This window comes from Pongo pygmaeus, chromosome 6 (assembly GCF_028885625.2).
Source record: "Pongo pygmaeus isolate AG05252 chromosome 6, NHGRI_mPonPyg2-v2.0_pri, whole genome shotgun sequence".
Lineage (NCBI taxonomy): Eukaryota > Metazoa > Chordata > Mammalia > Primates > Hominidae > Pongo > Pongo pygmaeus.
The window spans coordinates 152,387,503-152,399,547 of NC_072379.2; the positions used below are offsets into that span (position 1 = coordinate 152,387,503).

General features: G+C 40.7%; 1 protein-coding gene across 1 annotated transcript in view; it reads left to right on the forward strand.

Annotated features, from left to right (window-relative positions):
- ACTR3B (actin related protein 3B) overlaps positions 1-12,045 on the forward strand; it is a 1,036,264-nt gene that overhangs the window by 547,805 nt on the left and 476,414 nt on the right. The window lies entirely within an intron of this gene.

Consider the following 12,045-nt stretch of genomic DNA (forward strand, 5'->3'; position numbering starts at 1 on the left):
TACCTTTGTCTGTGAGAGATATTTCCAAGCTGTCTTCTTCCATTACAAGGAGTGTTATTTGTCATGCCTGGGTATGCTTGTGGGGCCATTCATTGCGCAGCTTAGACTGCTGTGTATCATCCAATCTGCTTGTGGGTGGCTGCTTTTCATCTATTTTTCATCCAGTTCTCTTCAAAAGAGGGAGCCGCCGTTTCCCTGATGACGTGGAGCCTCCTTGGCTGTCGTCTTAAGCTTGACTCACTCTTCTTTTTTAGGCTGTCAGAGGGGATTCACTCTCTACAACAGTATTTATGCCTTCATCAAAACAGAATCTCGTCTTAAAAAAAGTTACCATTTGGATATATATATAATTTTTTTTTTTTTTGAGATGGGATCTTGCTCTGTCGCCCAGGCTGGAGTGCAGTGGTGCGATCTCAGCTCACCGCAAACTCCACCTCCTGGGTTCACGCCATTCTCCTGCCTCAGCCTCCCAAGTAGCTGGGACTACAGGCACCTGCCATCACGCCTGGCTAATTTTTTTGTATTTTTAGTAGAGACGGGGTTTCACTGTGTGTTAGCCAGGATGGTCTCAATCTCCTGACCTCGTGATCCACCCGTCTTGGCCTCCCAAAGTGCTGGGATTACAGGTGTGAGCCACCACACCTGGTCTGGATATATTTTCTTTCTGGATCTTTGATTGAACTTATGTTAGAGATTTTGATCATGTCCAATATATATCATATAGCCATTTATGTCTTTTCAATTCCTTTCTTCCCGCAGCTTTAATGAGGTAAAACTGACAAATAAAAATTATATATATTCATAGTGTGCAAAGTGATGATTTGATATACATACACATTGTGAAGGGTTGACCATAATCAAGCTAATTAAACATATCCATCACTTCACATAGTATTTTTTTTTCTGGTAAGAACATTTAAGATCTACTCTCTTACAGATTTCATGTATTCAATAGAGGATAATTAACTATAGCCACCATGCTGTAATCAGATCTGCAGAATTTATTCACCCTGCCTAAATGAAATTTTCTACCCTTTGACCAACATCTCCCCATTTCCCCCAATCCCTATGTCTTTTTGTGCTTTAGTTTGTATATTTTCTAGTGAAAGTAGAAAATATACTTTTCTACTATATATATAGATAAGTATATATACTCATTATATATAATCTATATATACATATATACTATATAATCTATATCTGTATATAATCTATAGCTATAATATAGCTATAGATTATATATAAAATCTATATACACAATCTGTCTATATATCATCTATTGAGTTTTAATTAATTATAAAATTAATTAATTAAATTAATTATAAAATTAATTAATTAAATTAATTAGTACTTTTCAGTGCTAGAGTTTCCATTAGACTATTTCTTTACCTAATTAATTTTAGACCCCAAGTTTCTGGTGAAATTTTCCATCCTTTCCTCTATTTTATTGAACATAAATAGTTTTGTTTACATTAAAGAACCCGTTTGGGAACTCTGGTATCTGTAACACCTGTGGGTCTGTTGCTGCTGTCATGGTTTTATACCTGGTTTTTAGTTTTGTAATCAAATACCATAAACGTGTGACTGATGTGAGACGTTGTGAAATAAAATTAGTAGAGATCCAGAATAATGCTATTTTTTTCTCTGAAGAAGGTTAAGTTTCCCTTCATTAGGCAGACAGTGTATGGACTGATTTATTTCAGTTTTATTATTATTTTTTGATTTCCAGAGCTGTCCTAATACAGGGTTCTTACTCCTGGGGTGTGGCTCTTCTGGTCGCAGCTGAGCCTGAGGCAATCAACAGGGCTTCTCCACTTAGGGGCTTAGCATCTGCAGTGTTGTCCAGCTCTCCACTCTGTGGCCATCCATTGTTTCTTCCAAGAAGTCAGCTGCCAATCTTATTGCTGTTCCTTTGAAGGAAATGCACTTATTTGTTCTCTTGCTGCTTTAAATTTTTTTTAATCTTTGATTTTCAGGTGTTTACTATAATGGAAATAAGCATTGTAGAGATATATCTATATCTATATTTACATCTGTATCCTGCTTGAGATCCGTAGTGCTTCTTAAATCAGTTGGTAGATTTTGTTAAGTTTCTAAAAATTCTTGTTGATATCTCCTCTAATATTGTGTCCCCTTCTCTCCCTTTTCTCTTGAGACCCTAATTACAAGTATGATGTCATTTTTTACCATGTACTATATGTTACTTATGCTTTACATCTGTATTTGCCCTCCTTTTATTTTCTCCAACCTTTATTCTCCACACTAAAATTCTACTGACCTGTCCTTCAGTTAGATAACCTCCTCCCTATGTCTAATCCCTTATTACACCCATTTGTATGCTTCTTAATTTATATTATTTCAATGTTCAATTCTATAATTCCAATTTGAACTCCTTTCCTCTGGTAAAGATTAAGGTAGGTGAATTATTTTCTTAATAATTCAAGTTATACAGACAATCCACTGAAATTCAAGGTTGTCTTTGGTAAAACCTTTGCCAGATCTTCAATATGTGGTATCACTGGCACCATAACATTTGTACATATAAAAAGTTGGAAAATGACCTGGGGCTTCACCATCATTGGTGATCACCAGATCACATATTCAAAGGATGAGGACAAACAATAGACAAAAATCAGCCCCTGAGAATCTCAGCACTAAGCCTCCACATCATCTCTCAGAAACCAAAGTTTCTTACTGAGAAAAGGTGAATGGCTTACATGTCCCTTCAGCATAAGGGAACAGAGAATTGGTCATACGGAACTCACTCAGCTGACCAATCACTGGGACTCTGGGGAGGTGAGGTGTCAGAGGCTCTTTAGGGTGCTGGATACTTGAATGCAGCCCAGGCTGAGCAGCAGGGGGTTCCATCCCGATCTGAGTCATGGTACCAAGAGCTGTTCAGAAAATCCACCAGAACATCATTATTCATAAGTCTTGATTTAGAATTTTGCATATGGGGCACAAGAACAATTCTGATAAAGTATTCCAAGTTGGGATGGGTTGGGGGAGGTGGAGTTTTTATAGAGCTTTAGCAAGAGATGCCAGCCAAGTTCTGCAACTTTAAGGACAGTAGTTGGTTAAAAACAGTTATTCAGAGGAGGAAGCCATTGTTCTTGTGGGTTAGCAGCCGTTGGTCGGGTAGGTTAGGGTTAGGGAGAGGGGTAGGAGGAGCAGTTGGTTGGGCTAGTGGGGTAGGGGGAGGAACAGGGGAGTCACCGCAGTTACCTGAGCGTCTTGGCAGGGACCGTCTGTCATCCTCTGCATCTCTTGCATCTTCCTCTCCGGTACCTACCACCACCTCACGCATGACGCATTTCATTTTTGTTTCATTTATTACCTGCTTCCTCTGCCCCATAAGAATGTCGGCTAAATAGGGTAGAGGTCTTTATCCATTTGGGTCACTGCTGCATCCCCAGCCCCTGTTCCTTGCCCAGAACATCATGGATATACAATCCTATTGAATGAATAAAGGAGGAAGAATGGCAGTGCATGGGGAATCTTGTAACATGGGGGACTCACAATGCTTCCTCCAGAAAGCCTGCCTCATTCTCCCCTCCCCCTTATAATATCACATCTATGGTCTGTGGTCAGGGCAGACACAGGCCAAGCTGCTCATCAGAAGCTGTGTTATTAGGTTGTTCTAAGCTCTCTGTAAAAGGCCATTTTCATTTATGTCAGTAGAATTAGGCTACAGGTTATAATTGCAAATGAGATAAAATCACTAGAGAAATCCAAATTTCAACTTGATATTATTTTAATATACGTAAGAGTTGTATGATTCCAACAATAAAAAAGTATAATTTCCTTCAAATTCAAAGACCTTGAGAAGATATTTTCATATGAGCAGCCAAAGGAATGCAAAATGGAACTAAATGATAAACTTACATGGAAAGGGCAGCCTTCTGTGAGTAGACGAGTGGACAGGCATCTCCTTTCTTCAACGAATCAGTTTCTGAACATCAGTTTCTGTACAAAATGTCAAATAATGAGAAATAAGCTCCCAATAAGTGTACAAAATTAAAACGCATTATTAGTCAACTCCAATAGCTAAAACACAGTCAAATAATTGTATATAGGGAACAAACTATTATGTAGAAAGAAAAACGTTGCTACCAGATTATGAATTCATACAGTTGTCTTCAGAGAACTGCTTATTAGAACTTCTTATAGTAACATAAAAATCAGAAGCATGTATTCCTTTCCAAAACATCTATATGTGATTCCAATCTTCTAACCACTGTATTTGGAGTGAAACTTGAGGCTGTTCCCAAAACTCATTTGATAAAAATATCGTATTGGGTTTTGGTTACGTACGTGGCAATGTTTCTTATGTAAGTCTAGGCCCCCAAACTTTGTATTGTGAGATATTGTTGAGCAAGTAACACAGGTTACCACCTCCAGGGCAGAAGTCCCACTGCAGAGAGGAGAACAAGAGCCCAATAAGGCCAGGGACCAGGAGCAGCAGTCCCAGGTTGAGCCCACTATGTGATTTGCTGGTGTCAGGGTCACCAAGAAAGACACAACTCACACAGGCACTGGATGGAACGGCACTTTGCTCACATAGGGAAAAGACAGAGCAAGATCAGCTTTGATAGTCAGTATTGGTCCCCCAAGGCCTGCAAGTCTCACCCCACAGCCTGCGCAGGAGCTGGTCGACATGCACCACACCCATCTTGTGCAACAGGCACAAGACCCATCTCCCGTCCCCCACCCCCAACGCCGTATGACACACGCAGCTCAAACAGAGCAAAGTACACATCGCTTCTGGAACAGGGAAAGTCATTCCCAAACAAGGCCGTGTGCACGGCATGGGCGAAGTCCTCTTGCTCTCCATGTAAGGAAATGTTCCAGGTCCATGGCACACCCTCATGCAGCTGTGTCGGGTCTGCAGGCTGTGCACGACTGTCTTTCTCAACAGTTACTTTACATTCTATGATGCCTGGGTATTAGGAGCCAAAGGTTAGCTGTTGGGAAATGTTAAGCAGGAAGAAGCTCTGTGGTATTGAATTATGTCTCCCTCTTGAAGTAACTGAGTCGTTAATATAACCACTCCAAACAGGTAAGAATTAAATTGACCTTTTCTCAAATCCCCTTGTCCTTATGCAAGCTTGAGAAGGCCATGGTCATCCTCTAAGGCTCAACATCTTTCATGTCTCGAACATTTGGAATTGAGTATAACAACATTTAAAATACTATGAACTAATTATACTATTTTTTGTTAAGGCAACTTCATGTTTAAATTTGTTTTTACTTGTACTGTTTTGGAGAAGTTGGTCTTTGGAGTGGTAGTCTAAAGTATCCTATTGAAAATCTCACAGGAACATAAATCATATTAGGATAACTAGGAAAATATTATGTTCATTGTGGTTTTAAGCTTAGTTGAAATTTTAAGAATTACTTAAGAACTGGGAGGTTTGTCAGACACCTGGAATACTTAAAAATTTATAAATGCACTTTTAAATGTTCGAAGGTGTTAATTAATGTTTGCAAATAGGAGTGAACGTTATTCAGAGGCCCTCTTGGGAGTAATTTTTAGTATTTCTAGACTTAGAATGACAAGATATAGAAGTTAAATGTAAAAAACTTAACTAGAATTCTGAAATGGTAACTCCTGTGAATTAAATAAGTCAAAGCAAATGCTGGATGACTGTTAGGTGTGCAACCCCCCTGAGGCCGCTTGTTTACTGAGATTCTCTTCCCTTTCACTCCGCTTGGATTCTATGCCATTGAGATCTGTTGCCACCTCCTTGAGAATCCTGAGGGGAATGAGTGGGATGTGGGCACAGTGAGAAGATGATTGCTCTGTTGACCTCTTGGGCCTCTTATTGGTCCCCCAAGGCCTGATGGGTCTTGTGCCTGTTGCACAAGATGGGTGTGGTACATGCCGACCAGCTCCTGCGCAGGCTGTGGGGTGAGACTTGCAGGCCTTGGGGAACCAATACTGAGGCATGCAACCTTGCCACCGAATGGAATACATGCAATGTGTAGAAGTTCTCTGTTCTTTAGCCTCTGTGGCTTCAGATGAGGAAGAATAACTTTAACTGTACTAAGTCATTTTCCTTGTTTTGGTTTTCTTTGTGTTTGGAGGCAGAAGTTTGGTTTTTTTTTTTTTTTGAGACAGCGTCTCGATCTGTCACCCAGGCTGGAGTGCAATGGCGTGATCTCGGTTCGCTGCAACCTCTGCCTCCCGGGTTCAAGCGATTCTCCTGCGTCAGCCTCCCGAGCGAGTAGCTGGGACTACAGGCGCCCGCCACCATGCTCGGCTAATTTTTCTACTTTTAATAGAGATGGGGTTTCACCTTGTTGCCCAGGATGGTCTCGATCTCTTGACCTTGTGATCCACCCGCCTCGGCCTCCCGAAGTGCTGGGATTACAGGCATGAGCCACCGCGCCCAGCCAGAAGTTTCTTATATGTTTAAGTTTTTCCAGTGATGTCAGAGGCCCTGCTCCCTGATGTCATGCTTTGCGAGAGCTTGCTTCCCTGGCTGTATTAAAGGATTTGAATCTCTTGATTGTTACATATTTGACTTTGAATGTATAACAGTGGCATTTTTTTTTAGAAAAATACTTACATATAAGATAATTGTTTTGAAGAACACTGCAGGTTGTTATTCTGTTATGACTGCAGACTTTGTTTTGCTCAAAGCAAATCCACTTGGGCATTACAGAAAAAGAAGAGCCTGATGAATGTCCTGTAAGAATCTGTGTTATCTGCCTCTGTGTGAATGCAAAACAACTTGCTTTCCTACCAAGGCTTGTACTTATTCACTGGCTTCTTCCTCATTACCTGAGCTGCTAGGTGAATATTTGGCTGTTGCTTATTTATTTTATAGGATTTTCATTAAATCTTCATATATTTCTTAATACAACAATAGAGATTGTAGGTGAGTTTAAAATTATCTGTAATGTTGTTTAACAGAATGCATTAAGTTTGAGACAATGACATTATGTAAATATATTGAATGAATTCTAATCTAGAGCGTGGGGTGCAAATCTCTATGGCGAGCAAAATGGAATTTCATGTTGACAGCAGCAGTGTGTTTCCTTTCCTTTTATGTGCCGAATTCTGGCTATTTCCAGAATGAGTGCAAAGCAGGTAATTAAAGTTAAAAGTAAAGGTTTGACAATGATGCAAGGATTTTTATGAAACCTCTATACAGTGGCAAGAATCTTCCCTGTGAAGTTTGTATGTTTTGGCACTAGATAAACCTTATTTTTAAAATATTTTAAATTAATTTTAATCTCCCCCCTTTTGTTTTAGTGAATATGTTGGGCATCAGATTAAAATGACATTCTGAAAAATATTCCTTCAGCCATAAGACCCTCACTGGTTCTAAGAAACCCTCAATGTGTTGTTCAATAAAAACTGCACTGGACAAGATGAGCAAATAGAAGTTGGTTTTATTCCCACACTATTAAGAGCAGCGGGGAAGAGAACACAGACTAAGCCCAGATACTCAGATTTGCTGAAACAAAGGGCAGGGAAATTTTTAAGAGCTGGGCTGGGGCTTGTAGGCCATCTGTGTTTCTAGTTTGCATCACTCCAAGGGAAAGTAAACTTTCTCCTGTTTTCATGACAGCAGGTAGTTTTACAACTTGGAGCACATTAGGCACCCACCTCCTATGGAGACTGGGAGACAGAGCACCATCTTCCTTGATAATTGCATCTCAAAGGGACAGCTCCCAGGTCCTTGAAAAAGACAGTCCTGGGTTTAGAACTGGCAAGAGGCCTTTTGAAAAGATTCGCATCTCAAAAGGGAAGAGAAATAACTTACAGTGATGACTTCTCTAAAGTAAATGCTCTCAGTAAAGGAAGGTCAGGGGCAAGGGTCAAGAAGAAGGCTCTGCAGTCGTGACCAGCTGAGGGGCTGTGAGGGCCACCTTGGTGGGAAGTTTTACCTCTGAACCTCCAGGTTGGTCCTCGACACCCCTAATTTCAGTGTTGCAGACACCAGATGCGAGACAACAGGAAGAGCTGACTGGGCGGTTCAGGACCTGCCACTGGGGACAGTTTCTTCGTCCACCTTTGGTCTCATGCTTTGAGACCATCTTTGGTCCATCTTTGGTCCATCTTTGGTCCACCTTTGGCCCATGCTTCCATGTCCTTCTTGCTCACGGCTGTGACAGGTCACCTGCGCTGCTTGTGAGGTGATCCTCTCCCAGCTGTGCACCGGTCTCTTCCCTGATGCTGGGTCTGGGATTCTGCGAGCCACGTTTCTACATTTCTGCTTTGTCAGTGAGTTCCCAGCGAATGGGGAAGTATCTTCCAGTGGGAGGCCTGGAGGGAGACCACAGTCCTGAGAAGGAGGAGGAAGAGGAGGCGGGGGGAGGGGGAGGAGGAGGAGGAAGGGGGGGAAGGAGGAGGAGGGAGAGGGGGAGGGGGAGGGGGAAGAGGAAGGGCAGCACTGGCTGCGCTCTTCCTGGGAGCTTTCTGTCTGGCTCCCGCTCCTGTGAGCATCCACCATCAACACTTTCTCACCCTGGCCACACCAGGAGAACAGATTCCCTCCCTCATCCCCAATTCAGCAGAAACAGGAAATATCAGTGCAAGGACTGTGCTGTTATCTCGAAAATAGATTTTTTTTGTTGTTGTTGTTACATTAACCTGAAATCTCATCATGTAGAACAGAGCAGTTTCTTTGAGATTCTGCTCAGGTTTCCCTTGAGATTCTGCCTCTTTTACAGATTGCATAAAAAATATCCAGCCATTTGAAAGGGTAAATTTGCCAACTGGAGGGAAGATGATATCTAGTGTGTCCAGGGCACTGCTCCTTGTGACCTGTCAGTCAAGAAATTGTGTGTGTTTTGACACTTCTAACCTCAGCCTTATATTTTGTTTATTAAGCTAAATTCATCATAGCATCTTTTTATACCAAAGAGATTTAAAAGTAAGCATGAAAGTGTTGGAAACCGTTTTTCACTTAGTCAAGCTCAATACATGCCAGTGTCAGCCCCTAAAGAGGAGAGCATTTGCCATCAGCAGACAAACACTTGGGTAGAATACCAAGTGACCGCAAATAGATTCTTCTAATTTATAGATGATTGGTAGACAATTTCTGACAGTCCCCCCACCTCTAAATATATTACTGTTTGTCTATACTTGGAGACTATTCTGTTCTGATTAGTTGGTGGACAACTTAGCCCTCTTGCATCTAAATTCTTGGAATACCAAATGCGAGTTGAAATTTTAAAAACTGGCTTAAATAAGACATATCCTTCCTGTCACATCAAATTGTGTGAGCTCAAATATATTTCTGTGATTCACTTATGTTTTCTGTCTATCAAATCAAACTCCCAACTGCTTCATTATAAAGCGTTTTTGACCTCTTTAGGAAATGGTTCCATATAACCCTCTAGATTTTTTTTAATGTGAGATGTGGTCGTAGATTTCTGACATTTAATAAGATGGATATGAGTTTGAAAAGGAAGGAAGCTAAAAATGAAAAATACTGTTTTCTAGTGCTAGGACTGAATCATTATTGACGATCATTCCCTTGCATAACATTTCTAAAATGGTGCCAAACCAAGAGGCATGTATATCAAATATTAGGGCTAAAACGGATGTTAAAGACTAATCAGTGGCTTTGTAAATGATAAAGGTCATTTTGGATGAAATGATAATTTCGTGTGTGGGAACAAAAGGCGTTGCAGTGTGGGTTAGAATTATAGAGCTGTTGGCTGCAGCGGCTCTGCAGTGTGGCAGAAGGAGCAACAAACTCGAAGGGAGACACCTTGGGCTTGAGTCCTGGCTCTGCCATTGGTAGCTGCGGGAGCCCAGGCAGATATTTAACTTGGCCACATGTGCTTCATCTGTTAAATGAGAGTAATGACATCTATTGGATTTGTTGTGAGCATGACCAATAAGAGATTCAAAGCACCCGGTACAATCGGTGTCTGGACTATGCAAGTGCTCTAGAAATGGCATTAGGTAAAGTGAAGGAATCACTACTAAGAAATAGCTATGAGGCTTCAAAGTAAATACAGAAAATGGTTTTAAGTATATATATAAAGAATCAACTAATAAAAGAGAAATTGGAAGAATGATTATATCAGAAGACTTAAGAAAAACAATTGAAATAAATTTTATCTTTATGGATACTAAGTAAAAGTTATAGATTTCTTACTATTTAATAAAAGTGAAATATGACATAGGCAAGAGACTAAAAAATCCTCAAATTTCAAAATAAGGAATAGTGTTGAGTCTTTATGTTAAAGCAATTGAAAATCCAAATTAAGGACAAGCAATGGTGAAGGGAATGTGAAAAATAAACCATGTACTAGACTCAAAATGAGTTTCCACAGGAAAGATTTGAGTCTCAGCCTCCTAAGAAAAAGAATAGGAGGCCAGGGGCGGTGGCTCACGCCGGTAATCCCAGCACTTTGGGAGGCCGAGGTAGGCAGATCACGAGGTCAGGAGCTCGAGACCAGCCTGGCCAACATAGTGAAACCCCGTCTCTACTAAAAACACAAAAAAATTAGCCAGGCATGGTGGCGTGTCCCTGTAATCCCAGCTACTTTGGAGGCTGAGGCAGGAGAATTGCTTGAACCCGGGAGACGGAGGTTGCAGTGAGCCGAGATCGCACCATTGCACTCCAGCCTGGGCAACAAGAGTGAAACTCCATCTCAAAAAAAAAAAAAAAAAAAAAAAAGAATAGGAATACGGAATGAAAGTCCTCTACACACATCTATTAACCTCTGCTTGCCTTTTCTTCCCAAATGTCATGGGGTCTGAATAAGGGCAGTAATTTTAATTGTCTTAGCCTATATAGGTAGTAACTTTAATTGTCTTACCCTATACGGCACTATTCTTCTCTTAAAGAACGTGAACTGTAGCACAGAGCAGCTCAATCTTTCAAGCTTTTTGGTTAACTTAATTATTCTAAACCTACTCCTATAGTTGTTGAAAGGACTAAGATTTTATCTGAGTGACATTCTCTGTAGTGTTCCAATGGGACTGACACTTAAGGATTTTAGTTAAAGGGACAAATTTGACAAAATGGACCTTGTGAAACATATACATCTATTACGCCATTGTTACTTTTAAAAACATTTTGATTTTTGAATTTCATTTTATTCTTACATCCTATCCATTTTATAGATAAGGGATATGAAAAGGAAAGGACAGAGAGGTTGGTTCTGTGATTTGAGTTTCTGCCAGTTTTCTCCACACCGATGAGCTATTTTCTGAATTTCTATATGACCAAGAATTCCCACTCCTAGATATGTGACCAAATTTACTGAAAATATTTATTCAGACAACACTTGTATGTGAATGTTCATAGCAGAACTATTCACAATGGCCAAAAAAGTGGAAATAACCCAATATCCATCAATAGAGGAGTAAATCTGATCTTAGCCGAGGTCCTTATTTGCTTTCTTTTCTCCAGAGACCACTGTCTTCCTTTTTCTCTCAATGCCCAATGCCTGGAAAAGGTTGTGTCCTGTGTCCTATTCATTCATTACCTGCCCCAGTGTTAACTAAGATACCAGCAGAAAAAGGCTGCAAGTGCTTATAACTCCCAGATATATTTGCATTTTTGTATGAACTTGAACTTCCTAGAGTTCCTAGGACAGGTGTTGACATCTCAACCTCAAGTGTTCTTTAGTGTTTCTTATTCATATGGCCACTTGAGTTCACCTCTTTATCTCCCTTCTCCATCAAAATCACTTTAAAGTTACCATAAAGAAGTACAAAAATAACTTCTAATGAGAGCCTTATCAGAAGATCAGAAATTTGGGGAAATTCCTTAAAGATGGGAAGAGGATGGGATCCTACTGGTAGGTAAACAAAGCCAAGGAAGCTCCACTATGAGCAAGCTGGAGAAAGCCACGGGGAAGGAGGGAGCTGGTCTCGCTGGGAGGACTCTGGGAACATTACAAGCATGGAATCAACAGGTCTGTAGAGGTGAGTGGGAAGGGGAAATTCACACTGAAGTCAGACTTCCTCCTGCAGAGCAGCTGTGCCACTGACTTACCCCAAACCCACTGAGACCTGGTAGTAAGCACTTAGACCCAGGCACAAACCAGTGACACCATTTCTGAAGA